Below are 6,074 nucleotides of genomic sequence, written 5' to 3' on the forward strand. Positions count from 1 at the left end.
TGGATTTCTTAGAGACGAAAATAAAGTCATAGAAAAATGCAAAAAACGTAAATCAAACGCAAACTTTATACGTTTGTAAAACATGAAATAAAGTAACTTTTATTGTTTTAAAGTTAATAGGAGGCAAAAGTCAGGTATCGTGACGACCCCATCACGGTCTAATACGAGGCGCCATAAATTTACAATGCTGTGAATTAGTAACTCACAATGACTTAAAGAACTAGAATCATATCTATAGTGTTCTGTACCAAGCTTATTAGTATTTCAATTTTTTTAATATCCTGCTTTTTTTCTTTTTTTAAAGTTTTTCCATGGTTTGCTTGGATCATTTTTTTCCAGTAACTTTAAGTAGAAGTAAATAATGTAATCGAAACTTCGAGAACGAGTCATTCACGAAAAACTTAGATAGTAATAATTACCACTTTGTTACTAAAATAACATTACTAATATATATATATTTTTTTGAAAATAAGAATGAATACAAAATTAGTTATACAGCTCGTGTTATTAAAAATATTTCTGTTAGTTATACCACTGAAGATGAAGAAACCAAATACCAAATGCTAATCCGGAGTTTTCATACCACTAGGTTTAAGTAGTATTTTTAAGAAAAAGTTTTCATATGAGCAAATCCTTAAAAAAAGATATAGATTGCATATTTTCTTATTATATTCGCTATAATAATGTTTCATTTTTGCAGTCTCACAAAATTCCGCAAGTTAGTAGTGAATTTGAAGTAGTTTATTTTCAAATGTATTAATAAAGTACATGAAGCCAGTGATCTATCTATAATCATACGATGTACACACACTGCTTGAATATAATCTCAAAATGTATTATTACCCATTTGAAGTATTTAACAACTTAGGAGCCACACTGTTCTATGTAAGTTGAAATGTTACTATAAAAATTGTTCAATGATAAATTGTCATTCATTGTAAGAAATTCATAACGCGTTAATGATCGGTTTTTAATGTTGTAATAAATAAAGTACGCAGGAAAAGAAAGGCTTAAAAACAGAGAAAAAGATTTGTTTGGCATTTATCGTAAGTATTTTTTGCTGCCGTTTAAATGCATTCAATATACATTTCATATCACACTTTGCCTACGTCTTGTCTGTTTCACTTTCTCTGGCGAGCGTAATGCACTAGTTTTTTTTTTTTTTTTAATGTCTTCTCTAATGTCAGTGTAATAAAAAATGCTGTATAATTAACATTACAGTAGAAAAAACTTACCGTTTTTAATCCAATTTAATCAAGGAATAACAGTTATTTCAATATTTTGTACAGATTTGGAGTCCTTTTAGAAAAGTGCATATAACTCTTCGTATGACGTACTGATTTTAATTTCATGATAATTTGTCATCTATTGAGGGTTTACAGGTCAGGAAACTAGTTTAAATTTATGCATCAGAGGAAAGTTAGCATATTGAATAATCGCTTGCTTTTTTACGCTCTCAAAATAAATAAAACAAAAGATTGAATATTATTTTATTATCTTATTGCTTGAAATTACTATTGAATGAAATTGAAAAACAGCCCCAATTTTTTGTAAAATATATCCACTTATGGTTATTAGTTTCATTAAAAAGTACCCAATTACGTTAATGATGCATTAAGTATTGTACTGCGCACCTAATATTACGCAAAATACAATTTTTTTCTCTTACTTGAGCGAAAAAAAAAATTTACTTTATTTACAAATACTTTTTCTTTCTTGAATGGCAATTTTCACAAGGTTTGCATTTTAGCAAAAATTACTTTTGTAAGTTTAATTTCGTTCGTAATGGGAATTGTTTTTGGATCACGATGTTCTAAAAATGATACAGAATTTTAAATACTCATACTTACTGTAGTTAGGGCTTCTCTTGTATGTGGGCTTTTTTGTGGGAGGGGGGGGGGGAGGGGGGAGCAGTACTGTAAATCGCAATGAGCTTTTTACTGCGGTTGGATTTGTATTTCTTCATGTTTTTTCGTAAAATTTAGAAAGCTAAATTTTCGGAGGGAAAATTATTCATCCCAAATTTGAGTGATACTTTTCATTATATATGTGTGTAAAACTTCTGTTTTGTGTTTTTACTTCATGCATTATAAAACCACAATGTATTATTTTCCTTTGTTTGCCATACTGTATATAGTTCCTCTTGTATTTGAATAAATACCACTGTAAAATTGAATGCGTTTATCATTGTTTTTTTAAAGAAAATGTAGGCTATTTAAAATATTTGTGTAGATTTCAATGCTAAATTCTATTGAATACTATTGAATGTACTTAACATTTTAATGTACTAATAGCAACACAGTCAAAGCTTAGCTGAATAATAAACTTTAGAACTAATTAGCTTAAATAAAATCATTTAAAGAAAATTTCATAACTTTGAGCATTTGACGCGTTTTCAAAATTTTCGGCCAAACTCGTCAAAACATACCACTTATATGCTTGTCAAACGTTTCCAAAACTAATATTTCTAATATTTAAATGTAATGCTTGGTTTTAAAACAAAACAAGTCATTAAAAAATACTAAAATTTGTATTGAAATGAAAAAAAAATATCCATACAAATAATGGAATTAAACCATTAGAAGAAAAATAATCTTAAAAACACTATAAGGAACAAGTCACCAATTAATGTAAAAGCTGCCTTAAAATGTAAAATTAAAGGTGAGAGAGGAGCAAAATTGGCAACAGCTGTTTCAGCAATGGGACATTTTTTCGGCCAATTTTGCAAATTCCATATTATCCTAATTTACCCAGAGATAGGTTCTTCAAAACGCATAGGTTCACTCTCTTTCTGAAGTATGAGGTTGCATGATAAGATCAATTCGGTCACTTAATTAAAAAAAATTTAAATCGATTTTTTTTTTGGTTTCAGTTAAGTACAAAAATTGTCGTCTTTGCCTTAGCAAATTTGTAAGCTTGTTCCTTTATTGAAAATCACGTTTCGTTAGAATTTTTTTCTCCCAATTCGACAGACCTGGTTTAGAGAGCCAAAGTTTACTGTAACGGAAAAGCGGAACAATTCATTTTCGGTATACCAATAAGAGAATTAAGTATAATAACCGTGCCTCGTAAAATTATTTTAAAATTTTACCTGATTTTTTGTTTAAAAAATCACTTTATTCCATAAACAATACTAAGAGCGTACACACACAATGCACGAACTTAACAATAGACTGGAAACAATGGATGATAGTAAAACAGGAGCATACTCTGCCGTCTTTGAGTGCCCCTAATCAAGTGTCTAAGGACGTGGAGAAGAATGCGTGCACAGCCTATTTCTCAGTAAATAAGTGAAACTTTTCTCGAAGTTGCTTAAAATTTGAGTTTGAGCAATTCGAATTGTTTTTGTTGAATCATAACGTTTTTGTTTCAGCATCTACACTAGTTTTGCTGAAAGTGTCAATGTTTGTTTTGTCTAAAGCGTTTATTCTTTTAAGTTAGACCTTTAACCATCAGCAACTAAAATTATTAATCGCCAAACAGATATAAATCAAAACTCAGAATTGAGTTCGCAAATGTTAATCATAATAATAATAGAATATTAACATTATTTTCAGTGAAAATTCAGTACTTTGATAACTTAATATTAATACTGAGTTTGATGGAATGTTTCAACCTCATACTTTGGAAAGAGGGTGAACAAATGCGTTTTCAAGAAACTATCTGTGGGTAAGTTTTAATAATGTGGATTATGCAAAATTGGTGGAAAAATGTCCAAATTGCTGAAATAGCTGTTGCCATTTTTACTCCTCTCTCAACTTTAATTTTACATTTTAATGGAACTTGTCATATTAGTCGGTGACTTGTTCTTTATAGTATTTGGAGGATTTTTTTTTTTAATTTAATGACTTAATTCAATTATTTGGATGGATATATTTTTTTCATTTTAAGGCAACTTTTAGTTGCTTTTAATGACTTGTTTTACAATGTACACTTAATTTTATCTTACTCTGGTGACACAATTTTAAATTTTATGTTATCCCATTAACGATGCAACTTTTTGTAATACGGTTTCTTAAACTAGATTTTTCAGTTTAAGAGTTGAAAAATCAAAGCTTTGCAACTAAACCAAGAGTTTTGCTGCATAGCTATTGGTGCCACTTTCCTTCTCTCAGTGACCTTCAAATTTAAATACTTTATTATAAGAAATTCCAACATGAATAAACCAATAAATAAAAACATTTATATAAAAAGAAAAATTAATTTGAATTTTGACATCTTGAATTCAAATTATGTTTTTCGCAGTCACGAGTGTGTGTATGTAGGCGTGTGTGTATGTGTGTGTAGGCATGTGTGTATGTGTCAGTGTGCGGGCATAAGTGTGTAGGAAGTTGTGTGTATGAATGTGTGTGTGTGGGGGGGGGGTATGTGTATATGTGTGTGTAGGCATATGTGTTTGTGTCGTTGTGCACGCATGAATGTGTGTATGTGTGTAGGACATGGATGCAACCTGGAGACGGCTTTCGCCGTAGGAGCAGCATCGTGAGGAGCCGGTCGACGGTGATGGTGCGGATGGGTGGCGGTGGGAAAATAAAATGAAAGGACGCCAAAAACAGTCAAATGAAAGCAATAAGCAATCGTGATTGCTCAATAAAATAAAAACATGTGGAGTTAAACATCAGCAGTTTACGAATTGAAAAATAGTTCCAGACTAATTTGCAACTCAATAAACTATAGGGGCGTCTAATGGTGGATGAAAAAGGTAAAACAAACAAATACCATAACTTTATAACTTACTTTGACGCTTAGTGAATGACAGTAATTTTTCATCGTGTTTGCAGGAAGCTTTCTCTTCTATTCTTTTGAAATTCATTACACCACAAACTGTCTGAAGCCTGTAATTTATCCCAAAGAAAACACGTAGAATGGAATGTTTTACCTTTTTCTTTACTATTATTAATCATCGCAAGGTAGCGTATTCGAGCTCTGGGGTTGCGAATTCCTATAAGTAAAGCTTGTAAACTATTTAAATTAATTCCTTGGGTTTAATTCTTGCTGTTACTTAGTGAGTTCCGAAAGTAACTTTAGTGTAGTTTTCAAAATATAGTTATCATAATCTGCAACGAAAATTTTTTCTAACGGATGCTAAATTTACCATGAAACAAGTCATGAATAAATGACAGTGGAATTTTTTACTGTTAGTTATTATTGATATTTTTTCATTTTTTTAATAAGCTGCAGTGCACTTATAGGAGGAAATCCAAGTTACGTCACGCGTGCAGCACATCGAAGGACGACCGTTATTTTGTTTAAATTATTTAAAGCAAATCTACCAACGTTTCTGATAACTAATATTTAAAAACATTAATGATACGATACTGAAATTACCATAAGTGAAAGTTTTTAGTTTCATGTCAAGTCTTATACTGCCAATCACCGATGAAACCGGCTGAACGATCTTGTCAGTAACAGTGACTGAAACGCCTGAACGGAAAGTTCATTTGCTTTACTAATGACTGACGGGAAAGCTAATGTGTTAACTTCAACCAATACAACATACAATAAATTTAACTTCTATTTTACACGATGAAACAAATTTATTCGTTAAGAATATTTATGCACAAAGATTGAATATCATTATAAAAGAGACTTGTATTGAAATTATGTGAAGTACGCCAACTTTTTGCAAGGAAATAGTTAATAAAAAATATGGGCTTCGAAATTTGAAAAAGGGGAACCTCTTGAAACTTTCCAAATCTTTAGTATAATATTTATATATTAAACACATGCAATTGACGAAAACTGACTAAAATAAATGTAGAATTTTTTGAGGGATCGTTGAATCGTCTTTGTTTAGAGTTTTCAAAAAAAAAAAAAAAAATCTTCAACACCATAGACAAGTGTCCCCTACTTTTAGCCAACGAGAAATTTTCTTCCCCCCTGGTTTCCAGTTTCAACCATACCTTTTGTTATATTTATATTTAAGGGGGGGGGGATTTTAAATGTAACAAAAAGTAGAATAAACACATAGACACTCTCATAAGCAGTTTTGTACAGAGAAATAAGCAATGATGAAGCAAAAACGGTGACTGTAGTTGTGCTATGGATGCTGAGTGAAGCCAAACATCGAAAAT

This window comes from Uloborus diversus, chromosome 1 (genome assembly GCF_026930045.1).
Source record: "Uloborus diversus isolate 005 chromosome 1, Udiv.v.3.1, whole genome shotgun sequence".
Classification (NCBI taxonomy): Eukaryota; Metazoa; Arthropoda; class Arachnida; order Araneae; family Uloboridae; genus Uloborus; species Uloborus diversus.